Here is a 25512-nt window from a genome sequence, read left to right as displayed (position 1 = left end):
GGTGGGAGGCAGCAGGTTCCTGAGGCCACGCCCTTGGAACCCTGACCTTCCCTGTGTTATTTCTTTGATTCCTGCCCACCAAGAAGAGGAGCCTCTGCCATACACTCTTGCCACCATGATGTCTCCCCCAGGGCATGGAGTCACCTGCATTGCTGGTACAGCGGTGGACTCCTCATCTGCCAGGTGTAAGAGATCAACAAAACTTTTTTTTTTTTTTTTGGTTTTTTGGATTTGTTTTTTTCCGAGACAGGGTTTCTCTGGGTAGCCCTGGCTGTCCTGGAACTCACTCTGTAGTCCAGACTGGCCTCAAACTCAGAAATCCACCTGCCTCTGCCTCCCAAGTGCTGGTATTACAGGTGTGCGCCACCACCGCCTGGCTTTGGATGAAGTTTTGTGAAACTGTAAGTCAAAATAGACCTCCTATAACTGAGTAGAGCTGGTGTTCCTTCCCTAGGGAATCACACTCCCCCTCCTCCCCTGTTAGATCCCGCTTCCCCACGATGGAGTCAAAGCTCCTGTGTCCACCAACCCCTCTGGGAGCCCTCATCCCACCCCCATTCTTCCTCGTGTTCACCTGGCACATGGTCCTAGGTTCAGCAATTCTCTCCACACAGCCTGCTTACTCCAAGCACCCCACAGTTCCCACCAGGATCTCTCTGACATCCCCTCTCTCCCCCAGGCCTAACTCCTAACCACTCAGACCCGCCAGCCTGGCCCTGCTCAACACTCAGCACAGAGGGACGAAAACAAACCAAGTGCAGCTTTATCACGCTCCCAGCTTCCTGAGAAAGCAGAGACACCTCCCACGCTGGAGCTCCACACACAGCCATACCCAGAGCCCTCCACCCTCATCCCTGGGCCCGTGCCAACGGCCCTGCTTGTCCTGACCCAGCACTTTCTATCCGTCACTCTCGCCTTCCTCTGGTCACACTCCAGCAATGATTCGGTCTTCCTCTATTTCCCTTCTTTAAAAAAAAAATACCTTCATCTTTCCATATAAAACAAGTGAGCACACAGGCAAAGGATAGAATCATAGAGATAGAGAAATGATGTGTGCGTGTGTGTGTGTGTGTGTGTGTGTGTGTGTGTGTGTGTATGTGTTTATGTGTGTGTGATTCCATCTCAAACTTTCTCCCACTCTCTCCCTTCTTACCTTTTTCTCCCCATACATGTGCATATATATGTACACAAATGTGCAGATATGTGTGTGTACACATATGAGCACTCACATATGCAAATGTTTGTATGTACGTATTTATGTTATTTGTATGTCTTTCTCCTATATTTCCCTATTCTTTCCCATCACTCATTCTCCCTATCCATCTTTTTGTCTATCTCCTGTATCTACTATGAACTTCCTTAACTGCCTCCACACTTAACTGAGCCTGCGCTGCTCCACCTCCCCTACAGGTCCTGATGCTCACTCCTCTTCCTTTCTACCTTCATTGCTTTTCCTCCTATTGCTGTGATAAAAACAAAAACAGAAAAAAAAAAGAAAAAAAAACAAAAAACCCTGACACCTTAAGGTCGTAAGCAACTTAAAGTAGGAAGGGTTTGTCCCAGCTCACAGTTTGTGGGCACAGCCCATCATGGCGGGATCTCACAGCAGCAGGACCCCGGGCAGCCAGCCACCAGCATGCAGTCCCGATGCAGACAGCAACAAATCCTCTGCTTAGTTCATTTTCTCCTTTTCACCCTGCTCTAGGATTCCAGCCCACAGGAATGGCGCCACACACACAGGATGGGTATCCTTGCCCTATTTAATCTAATCAAGATGGCGAACCTAATCAGTGTGTCTAAAAGCTTATTCTTAGATGACTCTAGAGTCGGCCTCACTGACCATCAACACAAACCACCACACACTCACAGGCACCTCCATAACATCTACACTTTCCATGGCTTTCCTCACTCAGTTCTTGGCCTATGACAGTCACCCTGATGACTACTGTGCCTTGCAATTGTTCTAAGCCAGTCAGCACTGACTGAAATAAGTCTGAATTGCCAAAGACTGTTCCAGAGCAAACCTGGCTGTCAGGGTCTCGTGCCCCATAGTTTCCAACAGTGGTGGTCAGCACAGTGCCTGATACATGACCACTTCAAGACAAATGCCATTGGATGACCGGAATCAAAAGGAGGGGAGGGTAAGATTTCCAGGTTTCAAAGCAGAGTTGACACTGTCTGCGCCATCAGTAGCATTTCTGTAACTCCTGACAAGGACTGCGTCTTCATTGGTCAAAGCTCTCCCTGAGTTACAGAACCAGACTTGACCTGGTGTGGCACAGGCCAAACTCAAATGACACTCCCCAGTCTCTGAAGTTTCCCACTGCAGCTCTGGCAGGGGACTAACCCACTGGTACCTCCACCTGGGAGTAGACAGGGATCACCAGCAGGAATAGCTCATTGAAGTTTCTAATCTTCACCAAATGTCTTTTAGCCTGAAGCCAGACTACCTTCCCATCCCCAGATACACAGCCTGCCATCTTACTTCAATAAATAGAAGGCTTCCTCTGAACGAAGGAAGACTATGTAGAAATGAATGAACATTCCAGTGGGAGAGACCTGCAGTCCACCTAAGACACAACAAACAAGGAAGCATAAAAGCAATGTAATTTGAGTGTTACAGGGCAATGGGGAAAGAGTAATTAATTTCAGCACTGGGGTAGCAATAGGGAAAAGCCATAAAGGCTCCTTTAGGGGCAATGCTCTGGGTATCAATTACTAATTATATTCTCAACACTCATTGCTGAGGCCTCCCCTTAAATTGGCTGAATGCGCCTGTCCATGATGCAGGTGTGGTTGTTGCTAATTTTCAAGTGGGAAAAAAAAATCACAGCATGGAGGAAGTTCCCCCACAGTGCCCAGTCAGAAAGGAGCAAGGCTGCAGGCCAGCCCCAGTGCTCTGAACTGCTCAATTATCCTCCCCAGAGTAGAGCACAGACTCCCACCTCAGCCTATCCAGTGAGACAGAAATGATCCAAGCAGTCCTGTTAACTGTGAAGAAACTAAACTCTTTCAGGTTCAGGTGGGCCCATGTTCCCGCCTAGCCAAGAGGCTGAGGGCAGGAGCGTGGGAAGCTCAAGGCCTGCCTAGGCCACAGGATGAATTCAATCATTCTGGGCAGCTTAATGAAACCCATCTCAAAGGAAAAAGTAAAAAAAAAAAAAAAAAAAAAAAAAAGATAAAAAAGAAAAGATACAGTTCTATGGTATAGTACTTTCCTATCATGTGTTAGGTCCTAGGTTCAAATCACAGAAACACACACCCACACCCACTACCACCACCACCACCATCACTATTACCACCACCACCACAACAACGACACACTCAACACATACACACATGCATACACATACCTGTGGATGTACACGTGAGAAAAGAAAAGGAAAAAATGAATTACTAATGTAACCAACCCCAGGCCCACCCTCAGATCTTCAGACTCAGATCGTTTTGCTGGAAAATTTTACCATCTGTTTCCAGAAGAATTAATATGTAGTCTATGAGAGAAAGAGTCTACTCTCCAGTGCACTTTACCAAACTAGCATGATCTTGATACTCTTCCCAAATGGGTCAGAAAAAAACAAAAACAAAAACAAAACCTAGGTCATACAGACATAAAAGTCCTTAACACGGTATCAGCAAACAGGGTGTTTGTTTGTTTGTTTGTTTGTTTTTACCTTGCATGACATAATAGTGTGGTGCTAATTCTAAAGATGCAAGACACATTAGCCTTCAGGGAGCTAAAGACACCACATCAGACCACAGCACTGCTCAATAAGCAATAATTATCATTGTTATGTGCCCATGTCAGATGATAGCGTCTAGAGCCACATATTCTCAGTTTTTATGTCTGAAGAGAAAGAAATACAATCTGGGAATCATACCACATGGGCTCTGCTAAGAGTCTTTCTTTTTTTTTTCCAAAGTGAGCGTGCTATTAAAAAAAAAATCCAGAAATCGGCCCTGTCCTGAAGTGTTATTGTATAAAGCATATGCTGAGTTTCCACAGTTCCTGGCTTCAGACTACTCAGGGGCATCGTTTCAATGAAATATTAATCTCTGAGAAAGCCACCCTGGGATAAGACTGCACAGTAATTCAAGCAGCATGTGTAAATTTTATTTAGTGTTTGGCTGGGAATGGTTTTAATTATGTGAAGTCTCCAGAATGGGAAGAAAGTGACTGAAGACATTTGACATAATCCGTAGTGGAGGTGCTGGATGCTCCCAGACTCTCTAGCTTCAGTTTATTTCTGCAGTCCCCAAAACATCACAAACAGGCAGCTCACGTGGCAGTGTCACACCCAAGATGCATCTGTCAGCAGAAAGAGCTGAGGAGGAGACACCAGAACCAGAGACCCAAAGACCTCTATCGAAGTGTTGAGATCAGACATCTAGTCATAGGACCCTGTAACCAGAGTGGAGCGTCTGAAGCAACATTCAGAACCGCTGAGGCGGGGTGCAAGATGCTTTCATCTCTGGTCCCAAGTGAATGCCAAGGTACAGGGTAGCAAGTGTCCTCTGAACTTGAAAGGCTAGGAAAGTGAGCAGAGAATTAAGGCCCATCCCCCAAAACAGTATGTCACTGGACTCTGAGCCTTACAGACAGAAGAGTCAGGCTACTCTAACTGTGTGGGACTTTAAACCAATACTGATGGAGGTCTGGAGATTTGTGAGTAGAGTGCCTGCCTCATATGCACAGAGCTACAGGTTCTATCCCTAGCACACAGCACTAGCCAAGTGCAGTGGTGCATGCCCACAGTCCCAGCATTCAGGAGGTGGAGGCAGGAGGAGGAACAGTTCAATCATCCCTGGCTACACAGCAAGTCAAGGCCAACATGGGCTACTTGAGACCCTGCCCCTTCCACCGAAACAAACTGAAGACCAGAAGTGGTAGAGAAAATATCTTGTGTCTGTATGGATGTAGCACCTGTCAATAATAAATCTGATGGCCTATGGCTTAGGAAGGAAATAGGAGGTGGGACATCCGGGAGGCAGAAAGGATTCTGGGATAGACCAAGGCGCTAGAGATTCAACCGGGTTGAACGCGTGGTACCTGAGCACAGGTAACCAGCCATGTGGCAGAATGTAGATGGGAATAAATGGCTTATTTTACGCTGAGATCTAGTCAGAGAAGAGCCTAACTAGATGGTCAAGGTATTTGTAAATATATTTTAAGTCTCAGTCTTACTTCTGGGAGCTTGGGACTAGAGGGAAGAACCAGACATAACCTCTACAAGAAGCGACATGCTGTGTGAAAAACAGGTGGAAAGTCAAACGAACTCTAAAGAGGCTGCTTCCAGCTCCTTGGGCTCTGTCTGTGGACATAAGGTTCCTGGGACCAGGCTGAGGACATGGTTTCTGTCCTAGGAGGACCTTTGTGAGGCACAGCATCAGAAGAGGAGTAAGAACGTTCAAAGACAATCACAGCTGGCTCTGTGAAGTAGAGTCCACATGTGGAAACAGGTACCAAGATGTTCACGGCATGAATGACCTGCTGGGGTTTAACCCGGCTGGTGGAGTGATTGCCTGGCATGCAGGAATCCTGCCCGGGGTTCAATCCCCAGCACCATGCAACGTGGGGGAGGTGGTACACTCACTCAAGCACTTTGAAGAAAGAGACAAGGGGATTAAAAGTTCATGATCATAGTTTGCTCATTTGGAAGAAAAAAAAAAGTATTCTTGGCAAGGACTGAGATCCTAATCCCTGTGCCCACTGCACTGTCGCCATCTCCCTCAGATCAGAAAATCCTTGACAACAAAGGAGGATCATCTGGGCTGGAAGAACTAGGCAGAGAACCCGACTGTGCTGAACATGAAAAAGGTTTCAAGACTCTAGAAATTCCGGAGGAACTTCCCTTCCAAAGGACCTTACGCCCTCTTACGCCCTATTCTGGCTTCTGTGGCTACTGCATGCACACGGTGTGCTCACATTAATACAGGCAAACACTAATACACATAAAATGAAGATAAATAAACCTTTTTGTTTAAGTTGGCATGGCAGCATGCACCTGCAATCGCAGCACGAGCGAGTCAGAGACAGAAAGATCCTGAGGCTCACTGCCCAGTCAGTCTAGCTGAAACCAGTAAAGTCCAGATGCAGTAAGAGGCTCTGTCTCTAAAAAAAAAGGTGAGAATGACTGAGAAAATCACTTAACACTAATTTCTGTTCTCCCCCACCACACACACACACACACACACACACACACACACACACATACATGTGGACAAACATACACACACACACACACACACACACAGACTGGCAGGAAACGTACGAAATCGAGGACAGCCACAAAACCCATACCTCATTGGGCATGGAAAGAATTCCAGCCTCACCACCGTGTGCCAGAAAAACCCAAACCGAAGCCCACCCAACCTTTCTAGTATTGCAAGCTGCGTAGGTAGGATGTGCTGGCAGACCCTGGCACTTCAATGCAGGACGCCTGTTAAAACATGGGACACACAAGCCACGGGGTCTATCCAGGCTCCATCCACAAAGCCTTCACCTACTGCAGGCCTCCTGAGCTAGAGGATATGAGACCAGCTGCAGATGACAAGAAAAAGCACAGGAAAAAAATTAAAGAAGGCAGATCTCCTCTCATCGCTTTCTTTGCTCCGTTGACCTCACAGGTTCAAAAGTGACTTGTAAAAGCATCTAGGCTGAAGACAGAACCTAATGTGGATGGGGAGGGACTTGTGACCCGCCCCAGCCCATCCCCTCTCTGGTCCAATATGCTGTTGGCAGTTAAAGGCTGCCAGATCGATCGGATCCATTTCTTGGGGGGTGGAGGAAGACACTGGTAACTTGCTGTAACTTCAGGAAGTAAGGCTCCCCTATACTTATGCAAGCAGCCCTAATTAAACTCAGGGTCTCAAGAAACAAAAGACACAGTAGGAGGAGGGAACCTTTTGGGGAAGAGAAGGGGATCCCTGGGTACAGGAAGGCACAGGACTATGTATATGATCATATATATACATGCATGAAATTGCCAAAGAATAAACCAAGATATATATTTTATAAGAAAATCATCAAATACATAGAAAGAGTCTGAGAAATCCAAAAGGAAACTACAAAACCAGAACCACAGAGACCCTGGAGGCTCAGGAAAGACAGGCGGGTGTCTAGAGGAATCTAGAGCTGAGTTCTAGGCTGAGCTTGGATGGGGAGAGGTCATTGTCCCCATGCATGTTCTGGGTCATTCCTTGACACGGAGAGCCAGTCTGGCAGCCACACAGAGCTCTGCACGGATTCGGCTCCAAGCAGCACAGGACAAGCTGCGGAGTCCCTGAGCAGGTCAGAGCCGGAGCTACAGAGCCAGAACCAGAGCTACAGAGCCAGAGCTTCCTTAATCCAGCACACAGGCGCTTCCCAGGCGGCCCTGCTCAGCATTTCCTGCCAGAACTCCCATGGTCTTAACCTCTTTTCCCCATCGCAACAGAACTCAGCCTATCTGTAGCAAGGGCTCTCCGGGTGTTTGATTCACATCATACTAAAAAAAATATTTTTAAAACTGTGAACAGAGAGGTTGGAGAGATGACTCAGCAGTTACGAGTGCACACTGCTCCTCCAGAGGACCAGTGTTCAGTTCCCAGCACCCACATCAGGCAATTCCAGATCCAGAGGACCTGACACCTCTGGTCTCTATGGGCAGCCACCCATATGCACATACCTACAAAAGACATAACATACTTAAACATATATAAACGTACTTAAAAGCAAAATACATACCTTTAAAAAGATTTAGACTAGAGAGATGGTTCATTAGTTAATAGGACTTGTTTTTATGGAGGACCCAGGTTCAATTCCCAGCAATTACATGGTGGCTCAGTATTGTCTCTGGTTCCAGAGAACCCAGTGCCCCCTTCTGACCTCCTCAGGCCCCAGGCTTGCATATGCCTGGTGCCCAAACATGTATGCAAGCAAAACACTCATATAGAAAAAATAAAATTTAAAACTCTAAAAAGAAAAGAAAAAAGCTCTGAATGCTGTTCTAGAAGTCCTGGGTTCGATTCCCAGAAAGATTTCCCAACCATCTGGAAATCTAGTGCCGGGGGATCCAACCATGTCTCCTGTTTCTGCCAGCGCCCGTCATTCAAGTGGTGCACAGACATACATGCAGACAAAATCCTCATATAAAATAACAATAAATGATTTTTTAAATTTTTTTTAAGACCTGTAAAGAGTGGTCTGTGTCCTGGTGAACAGCCGCAGGCGCCGTGGGTTTACAAGCCCAGCCGACTCCTAGCGCCCACTCCGGAGTGAAGGGTCTCCTGCCAAAATGATGACCACACCAGCACACATGTGCATGTGTCATCGATTAGGAAATCCGGAGTTGCAAAAAGATCACTTAACGATTCAAATCCACACAAGTCTCTTCATGCTGCAAGACTGTGCACACACGCTCCTCGTCACCACTCCAGATCTCTAGAGTTGTGTGCAGTGAAAACTTCAGGCAGGCTCAGCGACTCTCTCAGAGACTCGGACTATCAGACAACTGGAGTGCACGCTCTCACAAAGACACAATTGTATATGGCACAGAGCTCACAACTGCAACCCAGGCACGCTGAAGGGTGAGGTTAGACAATGGTGGACAGGAGGATGGACATCCTGAGTTGCAAACCAAGTGCCAGCCTCAGCTACCTAGTAAGACCAATCATTTAAAAAAAAGAAAGAAAAGAAAAAGGGGGGAAATGCACATAACTACATATTATGCAGCCACAGGCGGCCACATAGGGTCTCGCATATTTTTAAGTGGGATTGGTTGCTTCAGTGCTTGTTCTAATCCATTGGTTAGTCAACTTTAAAACTCTGTGCAAGGGGCTGGAAGGATGGCTCAGTGGTTAACGGTACTGGCTGCTCTTCTATAGGACCCAGGTTCCATTCCCAGCAACCACATTGGATAGATAGCAAAACTATCTGTGACTCTAGGCTTCTTAGGGCACTGCACACATGTGGGCACACAGACATACACACAGGCAAAGCATCTATATATGTAAAATAACTTTTTAATTTTAAAAAAATCAGAGCAACACCAAGTCAGCCACATGGGGGCGCCACTCTGCTCAGTGTCCTGCTGTGGCTGATCAAGTGCCAAGGGCAAGACTGATTGATTACCTTGGGCTCAAGGTGCCAAAGAAAGCATGTGTCTCTGTGTAAGGATTTTCAGAGAGAGCTAAAGAGAAATAGAAGTTCCTTGGGGACAGAGGGAGGAGGAAAGCAGTAATAAAATTAGTATCCCATGACCATGTGAAATTATTTGCTGCCAATGTAAAACATAAATTGGTAGAAGGTGTAATCCTAGGACTTGGAAGGTAGAGGCAGAAGGTTCAGAGGGGTTCAAGGTCACCCTCCACTACATAATTAAGTCAGCAGCTAGCCTGGGATATCTGAGCTCTTTCAGTTCGTTTGAGTTTTAAAACTCTAGGACCCAACAATTGTTACATGGTATTAGGGCCAAGATTAAAACCAATCTTTCCTATGTTCCTGTGCCAGTGTATATCAGCTTGACTCAAGCTAGAGTCACTGGAGAAGAGGGAGTCACAACTGAGAAAACCCCTCCATTAAACTAGGCAGTAGGCAAGTCTATAGGGTATTTTCTTAATTAGTGATTGATGAGGAAGGGCCCAGCCCTTTGTGGATTGTACTGTCCTTGGGCGAATGGTCCCGGATTCTATAAGAAACAGGCTGAGCAAGCAGTGGGGGGTAAGCCAGGAAGCAGTGCCCCTCCATGGTCTCTGCACCAGCTCCTGCCTCCATGGCTCCTGCCCTGTGTGAGCTCCTGCCCTGACTTCCTTCAGTGATGAACAGGGATGTGGAAACATAAGCCAAGCAAACCCTTCCCTCGCCCAGCTGCTTGGGTCCTGATGTTCCCTCACAGCAATAGTAACCTTAACTGGAAACAGTTCCTTTTCCAAGTTTTAAGACCTTTTGTTTGGTTGGTTAGTTATGGTTATTTGTTTGTTTTCTTTAGGACAACATCTCACTAGGGAGTCCTAGCTGGCCTGGAACTCACTATGTAGACCAGCTGACCTCAAACTCACAGAGATCCACCTGCCTCTACTTCCGGGGTGCTGGAATAAAGGTGTGGGCCACCACACTTGGATCAAGACCTTTTTTTTTTTTATCAGTATAGGCTGATTCTACAAGACATCCTGTCTAAAGCACTGTCGGTCCCATAACCTATTGTCGGGATCTTCTCAAAACTGCACAGGAGTGCACTTGATGGTGAGGGTGCCGAAGCTGTAACTGTCAGTCCTGACCTCTATCCCAAGCTTCTGTGTGAATCATGACACACTCTAGTGCTCTCAATAATAAAGTGCAGAAGATAAACTCTTAATTATCATGTAACACACAGTTCTCTGCACTCGCTCCGCACGCCCAGTCTTTTCCCTTGACTGAACATTCAGACCCGTAAGATTGGACGCAAGCCATACAAGGGTTAAGTATCTTCCCGAAGCCCACACCTGTGCAGAGGCACGGGCACGCCCTCCTGGGGAAAAATGCCTGCTCCTCAGGACCTACCAAAGAAGGGTGGGGGAAGGGCACCTGTGGCTCCGCCCTCTGCTGCCTCAGTGTCTTGTTTGTGTATACCACCACTCAGCCAAAGACCCTTAGCACCACGCCCACATCCCCATTTCTCCTTGGTTCCTGGAGCACCTTTCCAGAGCCCCTCGAAACCTCCAAGTTTGAAATATGACTTTTTGTGCCAGCATTGTGTTTCCTGACACCCAGAGGAAGAAAGAAGCAAATTAATTCAGCTGAATTATTGTTGTAGGTGTGGAGACACAAAGATACACATATACATACCCAGACACATACATACATACATACATACATACACACACACACATACACACACACACATATAGACACAGACACACACATATACAGACACAGAGATACACACATGCACAGAGACCCATACATACAGCTACAAATGGACACACATGGACACATACACATACATGAAAGCATACCTACACATACACACACACACTCCCCCACCAACACACCCAAGGCCCGTCCCTGTGGCCTTTTAGATTCAGGGCAGCGCCTCTCTGGGAGAGCCCGTCTGAGGCCCTCTGTGAAGGTGTGTACATTTCACTGAAGGACTTCCAAGAGCAAAAATGCCATTTCAACCGCAGAATATTTACAAGCCAGATCTCAATTCTAGCCCTGTGCCTCAGGGATATTAGCCAGGAGGCCTGGCAAGGCAAAGCAGCCTTTCTTGCTTGAGTCAAGACTTAACCCTTCAAGGTCTGAGTGAAAGAATTCTAAGTCCCCAAAGCTCAGAAAATGTCTTTGTCCCAAGATAAAGAAGTCACCTCAGAAGGCCTGCTGGGCCTGTGTTCCTTTTCCCCAGGCAGCAAAGCATTACAAGGGAACTTGTTTTTCTCATTATGACAAACTTAAATGACAGAAGTCAAATCACCCAGAGTCATTTGAAGCAGACGCATTGAAAGCCACACAGCTTTCTGTTCCTTCAAGAAAAAAAGCAACCTTGTTTCTCCCCCCCAACACACACACACACTGCCTTCACACCCACAACCCTCCACTGCTCCCAGAACCAGGACTCTTGACCAAACAGGAACTGGTGACTCTGGCCCCACAGTTCTCCTCAAGGCCAGCCTGTAGCTCTCACCGCCCTGACCCCACAGAGCAGGTGCCTGTACCCACCTTGGACAAGGCACCCCAGCTTGTTAAAGTACCTTGAAGACTCTTCTGAAGGCAAAGACCAGGAGCTGGAGGGGGAGGGGCAGCATGCTGTCCCTGAACCTTACCTGTCTGGAGTCCATGAGTGGTGACTCACGGCTGGGTATTGTGAAAGAAAGTTTCTGTGCTCCACCTATGAACGGTAGAGAGTTTGAAACACCCACCAGGGGCTCTCTCTGTCTCTCTCTCTCTCTCTCTCTGTCTCTCTCTGTCTCTCTCTCTCTCTCTCTTTCTCTCTCTGTCTCTCTCTGTCTCTCTCTCTCTCTCTGTGTGTGTGTGTGTGTGTGTGTGTGAATGAGTGCACACATGTGTGCAGGTATGCGTGCATGCGTGTGTGGAGGCCAGAGATCAATCTCGCCCCAGTGCCATCCACCTTTGCTGATTACCTGTTTTATTTGTTTGTTTTGAGACAGGGTCTCTCACTGGCCTGGAATTCACCATGTATGCTAGGCTGCCTGGCTGGAGCGTCCCAGGAACCCATCCCCCTGTCTCCACCTCCGCACTGCTGGGATTCCAGGCACGGAGCACAACGGGCATGATTTTCACACAGGTTCTGGATTCTCACACTCAGGTGTTGGGCGGCAGGCCCCTCCAGGACTTCCTTAATGATATTTCGCTGTGTGTGTTCGCCACTGCATGGAGCGCAGGACGAACGATGTTCTGTGGGCAGAGAGACACAGGTGCCTGCCGGATCTGGTATCCGGCTGTTGCTGTTGGGGAGAGTACAGCTCTCTCATGTGGACTCTCTGACACTTCAATTCGGCAGAGAATTAAAGAGAATTTTTGCTCACACCCATTACACTCTCTCCAGTGAGAATCCTCTGATGGAGAGCGAGGGCTGCGCAGGACCTGCAGGCTTTCCCATGCTCACTAAGTCCCTAGGGATTCTCCCCTATGTGCCCCGGCAGGGGGAGGGGCACTTCTCACTCACCTGTGTTCTGTACCTGCCTCCTCTTTGCCAGCCTCCTCACAAGCTCTGCCAATAAGGGCCTATGCAGCACAGATAGCTACTCATCCTCACCTCCTACCTGTTCCTTAATCCAGTCTTCTCATCCACCTCCTCACACTCTTCACTCAGTGGCCTCCTAATCCCCCAGGCCAAGGCCCTACGTGCACTTGACCTTATCCCAGGCTGTTGATCCCTCCCTCCCTCCCTCCGGGAAATGCTTTTGTCTGCATTCCAGTCTCCCTGCTCTGCACGTCCCCTCCCAAGGCTGTCTTCACAGTCTTCTCCAGGCCCCTAGCCTGGAGCTCTGTGTGACATCCCAGCAACCCCTGCTCTCAGAGCAGGCTGGCACAGACATGGATCCTCACAAGCAGGGTGAAAATCCTGGGTCTGTCATCGTGAGCTATGTGGATGTGTCATTCATCATCTCTGTGCCTCAGTTTACTCAGCTATGAAATAGGTGCATGTATAGGCATCCTTGGTGCTGGTTGTACTCTGAAGGTGAGACTCTTCGCCAATTGCCCTTCCATCCTGGTGGTGTTTCTTTGCTCCTAATTAGGATTAATACAAGGGTTTAGAATGCAAAGCACACTTAAAAAGCACCATCTGGACCTAGTGACGGGCTCAGTGGGTAGAGAGTGCTTACGAAGCATGGGCCACATAAACCGGGCTTTGGTAACAAGCACCCGTATTAGACAGGTGGATACCAAGTTCAAGGTCACCTTCAGTTATACGGAGAGTCTAAGGCTAGCCTGGGCTACATAAGAGCTTGCCTCCAAAGAAACAAAAAATATTGGAAAGTAAACACTACTCCTAGCCCTCCTCCCACACTCCCTAACACCCCCTGGTCCAATAATACATAACATGACCTCACTGACTCCTGCTAAAAGCTGGCTCGAGAATCTGCTTTAAGGCCTCCCTTGAATACTGAGCTCATGAAGCCATTGGCCCACAGACACCTTTCCCTACCTGTCCTGGAGGTTTCCAAGTTGGCCAGTCTGAAACTGAGCTCCCCCTTCCCCTGCCCCTCATCCTCCACCCCCTCTGCCAATGAATGGCCCTACTATCCTTCTCCTGGGTGCCCAGGCCAAAATGCCCCAGTCATCATGGGCTCCTGCCCTTCAGTGCTCCTTCATCCAATCAGGAGCCAGGAAATGCTGACTTCAGTGCCAAGTGTTTCTTGGCTCTCGATTCTCTACCCTGTTACCAGTGTCTTTGAAACCTACTAGTTCTTGCCTGGGTGATAGTAACGATATTAAAAGTAATCACATGCCCTTTATGCCTGTAACATGATCAGAGGCACAGCATGGCATAGAGGATCCTGACACTAGCCCGATTACCCAGGAATGAGGACTCAGACTCCCCGTGTTCAGAGAAGACAGAATCTTATTCCCCATCCGGCCTGAGTAACACGGAGGTGTTGGAGGCAGTGAAGCAAACATCTGACTCCAGACTCCTGGCTTTTACACACCCTGTACTACAGAGACATTCTGGCTGCCCCTCTGACATCTGCCTAGTTCTTTTCTAGTGTCTTCTCCACAGCCAGGAAGTTCTGTCATTACAGTGATCCCTGGACTTGGTCTCTGCTCTATGAAACTCTACAGTAGTTACCCAGCGCTTTCAAAGTCAAGTTTGGACATCAGCAAGACCCTTCCTGATGGAGTGCTTTTGCTCTGCAGATTCACCTTCCTTCTCTCCAACCTCTCCTTCGTCATCAGCCCCTCCAGCCTCCCTTCCGAATCCCCCCCCCCCCACCTCCCCACCTGCCATCCAGGCTCAGCTGAAGTGTTCCTCCTCTGGGAGCTCATAGTACTTTGCTACTCCCTACTTCTTGGAACCTTCCAACTGCAATGATTTTAATGTGTTACCTGGAACTCACTTATCAAAAACCTAATCCCTGGGGACTGGAGAGATGACTCAGTGTTTAAGATCACTGACTGCTCTTCCAGAGGTCCTGAGTTCAAATCCCAGCATCCACATGGTAGCTCACAACCATCTGTAATGAGATCTGACACCCTTTTCTGGTGTGTCTGAAAACAGCTAAGAATAAAAAATAATAAATCTTTAAGAAACAAATCCCCAAGTCACATGTAAATGACATTTGCTGGTGGTGGTCTTTAAGAGTCAATTAGGAAAAGATTAGGCCCTATCATAAGCCTGACTATGTGAGAGGAAGGAGCAAGATCTGAGCTAAGCTTCTTGCTCTGTCTGGGCCATAGGATGCCCTCTACAACAACATGACCCGGCAGAGATGCCTTCACTGGGTGCTGAGTTAGGCTTTAATAGCTAGGAACTAAAAAGATCCCTTAAAAATAATAAAACGTCCAGTCTCAGGTATGCAGTTACAGCCATAGAAAACAAATTAGGAAGACATTTATTAGTTGAGTCCTTGGAATATGTGAGAACTCATGTTCACAGTTGGCCTTAGCAATCTGGGAATCCTCAGAGTACTTCCTACTTCTGGGGAATTTATTTCAGTATAAAGGATGTGCACTGTGATGCCACATCCCCGCCTCTGACTCCATCTGTCTCTACACCGAGTCTCTGAGTTCTTGGGCAGACAGAGTACCTTGGTCATCTATGTCCAGGTCCTAGAACAAAGCCTGGCTGGCAGGAGAGGTTCGGAAAATGGTGACAGGCTGAGGTGAGCAGACACATCACGGCTACCAAGTCACCTATGTGAGCCCAGAGGTGCCTCACGTTCTAGGAGTGTCCTTCCTAGAACAAGTTATTGCCTTTAGAATTCACATGAGAGTCTCAGGGTGTAACCCTGAGAATGCCCTTGCCAACCATTTCTGCCCCGTGTGAAGGGACGGAGTCCTTGAGGTAGACTGGTGGCAATACAACATGAAGCCCCTTCAAGTAGCCAAGCAACAAGAGACCAGAGAAAGATGCACCAAGATTAGCCTAGAAATGTCATCCTTGGTAGAGAAAGAGGATGCCCTTCCCTGTCCGGGCTTCACTGAACAAAGGCAAGGAAAAAAAATAAGAAACACAAAAGGGAAAGCCGGCGCTCAGGAAAGGGTCAGTGCGCTCAGGGCCCAGTGTGTTTGATACAGACTTTCCCTCAGCTCACTAGCCCACTCCCAGGCTTGGGAGTGAATCCCTTTCCTCTGTTAACAAACTGTTTATTTCTATTTCTATTTCTAACCACAAGTCCTTGGCCCAGTTCATTGCAGTGAGACATCAGAACCTGGACATGTCAGCAGGTACCCCTCCGGACTCAGGTCCATGCCTTGTAGGAGTTACAACCCCATTCACTCCCTATTGCACCTCAGGGTGGCATCGCAGGGAGCTGCGGTTGCCCTGGACAGAGAACCTTGAGAAAGTAATGTGTGTCTTCTTCCAACAGAGGTGCCACCTGCCCCTTCCTTGATGGCTGCTGTGATATGTCTTGTCCTAGCAAGATGAGCAAGCCAGAGGACAGCTGGCTCTGTTTGTGTAGACGCCTGGGAAGCCAGCCCTAGCCAGGCCTTGGGACTCTCCCTCCCCGAACAGGAACAAAATCCCCTGAAGTGTGCTCCCTCGGGCTGCTGCCCTTCTGAGGGACAGATCTGCGAGCAGGAGAGAGGTTTTACGCAGTTTGGGTGTTCTGGGAAAGGCTGATTTCCTCTGCAGTTTATGGTGGCCCCTCTGCTGAGTAGTACTTCCTCCTCCTCTCACAGTGGAGGACAAAGTGCAGACTGCCTCGGGAGAGAATCTGGGGGGGGAGGAGGAGGAGGAGGAGGAGGAGGAGGAGGAGGAGGAGGAGGAGGAAAGGAGCTCCAAAGCAGTGAGCAAGTCTGAGTGCAGGAAAAGCCAGAGGGAGAGACTGTCCCAGCTCTTCTCCCCTCTAAACCTCCCTCCCCCTTTCCCTCCCCCTCCCTCTCTCTCCTTCTCCCTCCTCCTCTCTCCCTCCCCCTCTCTCCCTCCCCCTCCCTCTCTCCTTCTCCCTCCTCCTCTCCCTCCCCCTCTCTTTCCCCCTCCCTCTCTCCTTCTCCCTCCCCCTCTCTCCCTCCCACTCCCTCTCTCTCCCCTTTCCCTCCCCCTCCCCCCCTCTCTCCTGGCCTTGAACATACTAACTCACTAAGTAGCTGACAACGACCTTGACTTCTGATCCCCCTGCTTCCTCCAGCTCCCAAGCGCTGGGATTACAGCATACTCCACCAACCCAGTTTATGCAGTCCTGGGAACTGAACCCAGGGCTTCCTGCAAGGGAGGCAGCACAACTGAGCTACAGCTACATCCGCTATCTTTTTTTTTTTCTTGTCATCCTCATCCTCGGGATCAGATGCTGTCCTGAGATGGTCCGGAGCAGGGTTAGATGACTGAGTGTGACTGCCATCTGATACTGGGTCTGGGTCTGCCATTTAACTATGAATATGCTCTCTCTCTCTCTCTCTCTCTCTCTCTCTCTCTCTCTCTCTCTCTCTCTCTCTCCTCCCCTGTACACACACACACACACACACACACACACACACCTCAGAGAGTAGAATTGATGGCAGAACCAATGGGACAAATCTATCTAACTAAAGCTTCATCCCTGGGCCTCACACCTACCGCAGGACTCCTGTAATCCCCAGGAGCTCCCTCCTGGAGTCCTTTCCTCCAGGGTTGGTTAGATGGTCTTCAGAAGAGGACAGCCTCACCCGCCTCCATCCCCTGAGCCCTAAATGGAGAGATTTCCCTCCATTCCTATTACCACAGTTGTTAAGCGGCAGAGCCTGGGCCCTGGTGGCTCTAAAGAGCCAGACTCAGCTATCCTCATACAAAGCCAGTTAAACAGACACTAGTAAAAACCAGATAAAAGAGATCTAATCAGATACTAGGAACAGAATCAAGAAGTTCTAGTAACATTCCCCACCCTGGGTCCTGATGTGAAATTTAGGTTCAAATCTGAGCATTATTGGTCAAGATGTGGCCCCAGGTCCTTCAACCCTGGCTTTTGACCAGGGAGTCGGACAAGCTTGAGAACTGTAGAATGTCTGTGGGAAACAAGCTCCTGCTCTGGCTGGCAGCAGTGCCCAGCCTTTCCCTTTTCCCCTCCTGAGATTCCAGGGGACATTGAGTTTTTGGACATTACATTATCGTCTTCATCTTGTCCTTGATTACCTCTGTGCTGTGCGCTGTCTCCCTATCTCTCCACTCAGCTGTGGACATCCTGAAGGTGGGGTGTGGGGGACTTCTGCGCTGGGGTTTTTGTCCACTTATCTCTCCAAAAGTGCATGCATGTGCCCTAGGGGTGGGTAGTGGGTGTTGATTGGTACACAGAGTTGAGTTTAGGGATGACCTGCAGAGGCACCTCCATCAATTAACCAATCAGTAAGTGCACATGAAAGGCTTTGAGTTCAGGGAATTGTGTCAGATCTGATAGCCACTTACCTGCTGGATTAGACTAGGCCCACATATCAAAACTCTTCCCGTTCACCCTTCATTCTCCATGAATCTCTGTCTGCATTTCCTTCCCTCCCTCTCTGCCTCTGCCTCTCTCTCCCTAAGTCTGAGAAACTCACCCATACTTAGCCACCCACATGGACGACGTCTAGATGCTATAAAGGGGACTGTCCCAAAGCCAGAGCTCTAGAGGGGCCAGCCTCGTAGTTTATCAGCCAGGGCTTTGAAAAGAAAACAAAACAGCCATGCACAGCTACTGAGCTCAGCTTTCTATTGACTACAGTTTCTTTGCAAACTGGAGACAGTATCCCTCCTCCACTCCCTAGCCTCTGGTCCCCTGGCCCCAGGAGGAAACAAGGCCAACGGAGATAGAAGGCAGAATCACCATTCAAAGCAGTCTGCACACCTAAAATGGGAAGGTCCACCCCATTGTTTCCAGCAGTACAGGGACAGACAGCTGGTCGGCAGACAAACCACACCTCCCCAGGCCTATCTCCGGGTCACCATTCCTCACCAAACCTCTATCTGCCCAGCCCTTTCTTGATCTTCTACTTTGTACATGAAACTCTTGTTTCCTGATACTCTTGCTTTTTGATCACTTTGTCCCAACACACACACACACACACACACACACACACACACACACGCACACCAAACCCAGCACAAATGTCTCCTTTGTGTATCTCTAGCACACAGCACCGAGCTGCATACTCTACCCACGTTCCAAGTTCTAGGTAACACCTGAAGATTCAGGCAGCGATCATAATAGTGGAGCAAAACATGTCTTCCTAAGCCAACAGGATGTGCACCAAGTCTAACAGCAAGGTATGTTTCACAGAGACTAGGAGGAATCATCCAAGGAGAGAGTCAACAGGGTGTGGCATCAGAGGCCCTGGTTGGTCCTGAGACTGACACTCCACCCCACCACTCTGAACAGTTTTTTTTTTTTTTTGAGTTAGACTATCCAAACCTCAAATAGAAGATGCCCAGGTCTTGGATCTGGCGTTTCTTCCTATCTTTAATAACTTAGGAAAATCTGCTTCTGGTCTCAGTGTACTGGCTTGTTTTGTGTCAACTCTTATCACAGAGAAAGGAGCTTCAGTTGAGAAAATGCCTCCATGAGACCTGTAAGGCATTTTCTCAATTAGTGATCAAGGGGGGAGGGCCCCTTGTGTGTGGTGCCATCCCTGGGCTGGTAGTCTTGGGTTCTATAAGAAAGCAAGCTGAGCAAGCCAGGGAAAGCAAGCCAGTAAGAAACATCCCTCCATGGCCTCTGCATCAGCTCCTGCTTCCTGACCTGCTTGAGTTCCAGTCGTGACTTCCTTTGGTGATGAACAGCAATGTGGAAGTGTAAGCTGAATAAACCCTTTCCTCCCCAAGTTGCTTCTTGATCATGATGTTTGTGCAGGAATAGAAACCCTGACTAAGACAATCAGCAACTGGTGACCTAGGACCCAAGTTATAGAAAGGTTGGGATGGGAGGGGGGGAACTGTTCCGCAGGGACCTCTAAGTTCTCCTACGGACTAATAAACAGGAAATGCTCACTCTGATACACTCTGTGTATGAGTCAGCCCTTACCAGAGTGCTTCCCGGACCCCTAAAAAAAACAGAGTCCCCACACCACACCAGGGGAACTCATTCCATTCACGTTTAGGGAGCCCTCTGCTGCAATGAGCAAATTCTGTGTGGAACAGCTGAGCGAGAAGGCAGACAGAGCACACAAACATGCGGGGACTTGGACAGAAGAGTCAAACACGGCCCATCAGAGAAAGGCTCCACCCAGAACCAGCAAGGATTGGGTTTGGCTTTCAACCCAAGGCTGCTTTGAAGGAAACAGGATTCTAAGGAGGTGAGGTAACCAGCTGTAAGCTAGTATCCAGTGGCAGGGGTCAGAAGTGGGCTCCAAACCTGGCTCTCCAGCACTCCATTATGAGAAGCATTAAGATCCCTCAACAAAGTTTACCTTTAATAGCTGTCTTGGGAAACCCTTAGAGAGAAGGCATAGTCTCCCGTGTAGGAAGGGAACCATGTATTCACATCCCTCACCAAAATCCCTTCTTCATGTCTGAACCTCTCTTCCAAGTGCTCGTGGTAACTGCCTTTCCCTCCACTCTCCTCCTGAAGACCCGGTGCTGCCCCAGCCTGCACTAGGCACACTTAAGCTCCACTTAGCAGCAAAGGCCCTTTGGTAGCTTCAAGCAAAGTAAAAAGGAGAAGGGAACCCAGGGCTGCTGATAGGACAGTCTTGGACCCTAAGTGTGGTACAGGTTAAAAAAGAACAGACATGTGTTTAGGCCCCCCACTAACCTAGTCAACAAATCTCAAAATCACATCCACTGGACACTGACTGAGTCTCATACAGATTTTCTTACCTTTGCAGCAAGAAGCGTGTACATTCTGAAATCTAAATGTTTATGTGAATGTTGGCCCCGCCACTAGTGAGCTGTGTGATGTTGGGCAAACGTCGCAACCTCCCTGTGCTTCTGCATGAACTTCATAGTGACGATACAAATATCAAGCGAGTCGAAACTCATGGAGCAGGCCTGGCACTGGGCAGGGACGTGGTCTTAAAATGGACAATTATCCCATCAGTTAGTCACACTGGCCTATAGAGGAGGCAGCTTGCTCTTCCTGTAGGACTCCCAGAGGGTCTGAGCCCACTTGCCCAGAGTCACAGTTTACAGGTGACAAGGCTGGGATCTGAATACAGACAACCACATGCAAAGCCTATGAGCTCAGCAGGCACAGTGAGCAGGGCCCTGTACCAGACTCGGTGTGTGGGTGTCAGTGGAGAGGTGAGCAGGGGTCCCCTGCTGTAAATTCTGCAAATGGGAGACTGAAGAAATGAAGGCGACTGGACAGGGTAGCCGGGAACAACGACACTGTTCTAAAGAAATGAGGAAAAGCTCCGTCCAGAAGAGATTGGGTTCTGGACCAAAGAATGATGAGCTGTTTGCCAAGCCACTGGGGCAGGGAGGGTGGGGTCAAGAGGTCAGAACAGCAGAGGGTCAGTGAGCTGTGGTGTGTTGGACACAGGGGCAGAAGGGCTGGGGTGTGGGGGTAAGCAGGGAAGAGTGGGGCTGGTGTGCAGGTCACAGGTTAGCCCTCGCAGGGCTGCTGTTAATGACTGACAGACACCTGTAGATCCAGGTCCTTTCTGGGAGCAATGGAGAACCAAGAAAGGTGTGGGGTAGGCCTGGTGGCCTGGTGGGAATCCAGCAATGGAATTCTGCCCCTGGGGGTTGCAGGTGGGGGTGGGGATAAGAGAACAGGGCCAGAGGAAAGGAGGTGACTTGGAATACTGGCTCTCAGTGAGCCACTTCTTTAAGTCAGGGTGACTCAAAGAAAGCTGGAGCATTAATGGGCCAGAAAACTAACAGCATCGTGGGGAGAGGGCTCTCCTGAACGGTCCACCAGTGGAGAGCATCCTCCCCCACTCACACCGTGATGACCGAAAGTATCTCCAGATCCTACCAGACTTCTCTAAAGGGGCACAGTTAAAACACATGTGGCACACACACACACACACACATGCACAAAACGCAAAATAAAGTATATCTAAAATTAAAATTTAAGCTCCACCATCTCTACTACTTGGTTGACTTAGCTTTTGCCTTTGGAATTTTGAGACAGAATCCTGTGGAACACAGGTTGGACTCAAACTTATTTTGTGGCTACAGATGACCTTGAACTCCTGACCCTCTGGCTTCCACCTCCCAAGTGCTGGGGTCCCTGGTGTGCTACAACACACCTGGACCACTATCTATTTTCCCGAAGAGAGAACTGCCACAAGAAGGCATCACCAAGGCTGGTGATCTGACCCAGGCCTCCAACCTAAGATTTGACCTCAAGTCAACCCGCAGTGGCAGAATAACAATTCCACGACCCGGAGGGGAAGGAGGGGCTGAGAGCGTGCGGCTGCGGGATAGTAGCCTCTTCCCAGAGTAGGGATGGCAGCCGGCTCTAAATAAACACTTTGGATTTGAACGGAATAGAGAAGTCTTTGCTATAAAAGGCAAAGGCTTGGTCTCCCTGGGTGTGATCAGGCTGGAGGTGGCAGATTTCTTGCTCAGACTGGACTGAGGGACCATCTGTAGGGCTGGACTTGGGGTGTGCGGCACAGACCCGTTGGGTTCCAAATTCACACTAGACCCGTTGCAAACTGCAAGGCTCAAGGCCGCTTACTCCCTCGTTTCCTTTTGTCCATTTTTTTTTTAAACCAGGACTCCTAGAAGTTCCTGCCACAGGCATGAGGTTGGAAAAAGGAGTTTAAATAAGTAGCAAAAATGAAACTAACTACCCAGCCGGTCGGTCTCGCCTGCTTCAGAACTGTACTGGTTGTCTACATGCCTTGAAAGGAGCGCTTCCCTCTTCCCCAGTTGTCCGGACCCCTCACCCCCTAGAGCTGAGTCCCTCTCCAGCAACAGAGCGTCACGTTTAAAGCTTTAGGGGGCGCCAACAGACTTTGAACGCCACGGTCCATTCAGATCTGGGGGCGGCGGGGGGTGGAGGTGTTGCCAATTAGTGCCAATAGTTCAGTGGCTGCGAGAGGAGCTAGGTAAGTACTTCCCTAGGCCGGTTTCAGGTGGGCTGGTCCCCAGCAAAGCCCAAGTCTGTCACCGCCGGAGGCTGGCCCGCTCAGCCAAGCTCCAGGGTTTAGAGCAGCTAGAGAAGCGCCCTGATTTGAAACTCACGGACTCTCCAAAGTCCGAGGCAGAGGGTTAAGAGTGGTCTGACCAAGCCAAAGAGGAGCAAGGGGCTGGGGACGCCAGGAAAAGGAAGCAAAATAAGAAGGCAGGACACCTGGACAGGGGTTCAGGAACAAAGCGGTGGTTTCGGATCTCAAGAACACTAAAGAGTTCCCGCTCAGCAGAATTAGGGTGTCCCTGCGCCCAGAGCGCGCTTGGGGAAGCAGCTTACCTTCTCTGGGATCGCAGGCGCGTACTTCCGGGGACCGAGCCGGGGGCTGGAGGGGCCTGGAGGGGATCAGATCACCTAGGCAAGGGCACGCCAAAGTGCCGCTGTGCCCTGTGGCTGGGGCACTCGCGCGCCAGAGAGCAATTTGGGGCGGCCCTCCCAAGACAGGGCTGTGCGAGGAACGCGCACTCCCAGCCTCCGGACTCCTCCAGCCCAGCACACTCTAGAGGAGTCTGAGTCCGTGGGAGGAAAAGGTTGTCTCATTTCCTTCGGTCTCCCCCGCTACCCCACCCCACCCCCGCCCCTCGGCTCCGGACCTGCCCTCCCTCTGGCTCTCCGCCCCCTTCCCCACGTGGGCGCCGCGAGACGCAAAACCTGAACGGCTGCTCCAACTTCGTTCAACTTTGGCAACTCTTGCCTGCTTCCCCGCGCTTCCCACCGTCCCCTGGTTAAGTGATCTTCCCATCCGCGGTCCCCACCTTGTCCCGGACTTCCAACCTTTCCTTCATTGCTGCAAGGAGCCCAGAGCTGGAAGCAGACATTCAACCCTACCCCCAGCTCTCATCAGCGTATTCCTGCCTGGTGGACTGCACTCGTTGAGCCAGCTTTAAAATCCCAAGTCCAGACAGGAAATAACCACTTACTTTGTTAAATTTGATCGACTCCTTTTTCCTTTTTTTTTTTTTCAGAGTGGAGAGTTTAAAACCTTATGCATAATCTCTAAGGAATGTTCGTTTGTATCAGGAGACAGCCATTACAGCATTTTGGCCTTGCTTGCCTGAGTTTGAAGTTTTGTTTGTTAAACTACAGGAGTATTTATGCAGCGGCCACTGAACATTGAGCTTGGTGCAGAGCAGGCTAAACTGAACCCAGAGGGCATCTGTTCCTAGGCAGTTAGCACAGGTAACTGGGGCAAAGAAAGGAGTGGACCAGAGTCTTAATGGTAGAACTTTCCATGCTGTGAGGACAGTCTAGACAGACAGGCAGGCTGTGCAGCCTAACCCCTTGAGAGACAGGGAGGAGGAGGGGGACAGGAGAGAACACTGTGCTGGCTCAAGAAAGGGTGTTGCTGGGAGCCAGGGCGACTGAAAACCAAGGGCTCAGAGGGTGGAGAAATTGAATGGAACAACCAGGGACCAAAGAGGTTGGTCATCAGAATCCCAGGTGCCCGCAGGAACTGCTATCTGTCAGAAGCATGATCTAGAAATAGCTGCTTTCCTCCCGCCCCTCTGGACCTGATTAACTGAGATTCTGTATTCTAACAGAATGCCCAGATTCCAATACTTTTTCACCTTGGAAGTGCTGCTTTCGAGATCGTTGGTGGCAAATATCAGACCACGGAGCCCCGGCTGGACATGAAGCCATTAGGTTTGAGAAAGGAGAAGGAACCCAGCTCCACTTCTCCAATCACTGAATTGGTCTGAGGAGTGGCTCCCAAGAGTGTCTCTGAAAGTCCCCCCAGGTGTCCTGACAGAGCCAGAGCTGAAAGCCATGTTCTACATGTTCAAAAGGTGCTCGATTTATTTAACCTTGAAATGCAGCCCTTTCCCCAAAGACAACAATTTCAGGGTCCTGATGCAAACACAGGCCAGTCATCTTCTCATACGGAAGCTACTGGTCTGATGGGAAGGGCCTCGCTCCCTCGGTGTCTCGGGCGAGCAGGTCTGGCCTTGGATAGCCACTAAACTACGTTCTGAACTTGAATAAGGCCTCTTCCCCAGACTTCAGTTTTCTTATCTGTAAAACACACACACACTTAACCAACTCCAAATTCCATACCCAGGCACTCAGCATGCTCCCCATAACTGGCCAGCTGTGTCAGCAGGCAGAGAGAGGGAGGGGGGCAGCACAAAGGATTCGTGATGTAATGCTGTGTTTGCGGCCACCTGGGCAGCGCACCCTGGGATTCTTGAGATCACAAGTGGGGTTTGGACCACACAGAGAGCTGATGCTCAGTACGTAGGATAAAGGGATGGACCAACCACAGCTTCTGGTAGGTGGGCAAAGATCTTTTCTGGGACCATTTGGCCTTTGACTGTTTTAAGGAGAACATTTGGATCCAGTCCACACCCTATTCATCTGTCCCCTAGGCTAAAGAAAGGACATTGTAACTCTGACCCCATTTGGCTTTGGATATGTTTATTATTGCTACTAAGAAATGCCAATATGTACTGAATTCCTAGAGCATGCTTAGTCCTACTGAAATGCAGCCTTACTCCGTGATCATGAAGCAGACACCATTGAACTACCCAGCAGCTTTGGGGAATAAAGCTATCATCTACATAGCCCGGTTTCGTGATGTGCAGCCTCACTGATATGGACTGGGGCTGCCCACACACTGGACCTCCCTGCAGCATACACAGGGCTCCCTAGATTTCATCGAGCAGAGCAGGGACCACTTGCTCTGACAACAGTGCAGACAAATATATAGAGAAAACTCTAGAGCCCCGGAGTTTCTTCAGTTAGCAGAGGAGATATGGTTATTTAGAGCTCTCCCCGTAACATTCCCTTTTGGGTACAAATACTGTACGGATAACAAGGTCTGTCGAAGAGTAGCTCTGGCCC

At 49.3% G+C, this 25512-nt stretch overlaps 1 protein-coding gene across 2 annotated transcripts in view; it reads right to left on the bottom strand.

Annotated features, from left to right (window-relative positions):
• Positions 1 to 23534, bottom strand: part of Eva1a (eva-1 homolog A, regulator of programmed cell death) — a 55243-nt gene extending 31709 nt beyond the window's left edge. The window contains exon 1 of one of the 2 annotated variants that reach the window (XM_052174045.1): positions 23427 to 23534. The gene's annotated coding sequence lies outside the window, so the exon portion shown is untranslated. Of the gene's footprint in view, positions 1 to 22950; positions 23221 to 23426 lie in introns of those variants that run through there. The other variant, XM_052174044.1, reaches the window with a different exon arrangement.
• Positions 23535 to 25512: the final 1978 nt, after the last annotated feature.

The sequence above is a fragment of the Apodemus sylvaticus genome, chromosome 2, assembly GCF_947179515.1.
Source record: "Apodemus sylvaticus chromosome 2, mApoSyl1.1, whole genome shotgun sequence".
Lineage (NCBI taxonomy): Eukaryota > Metazoa > Chordata > Mammalia > Rodentia > Muridae > Apodemus > Apodemus sylvaticus.
The sequence above is the reverse complement of the archived record's forward strand: the minus strand, read 5'-3'. Positions and strand labels throughout refer to the sequence as shown.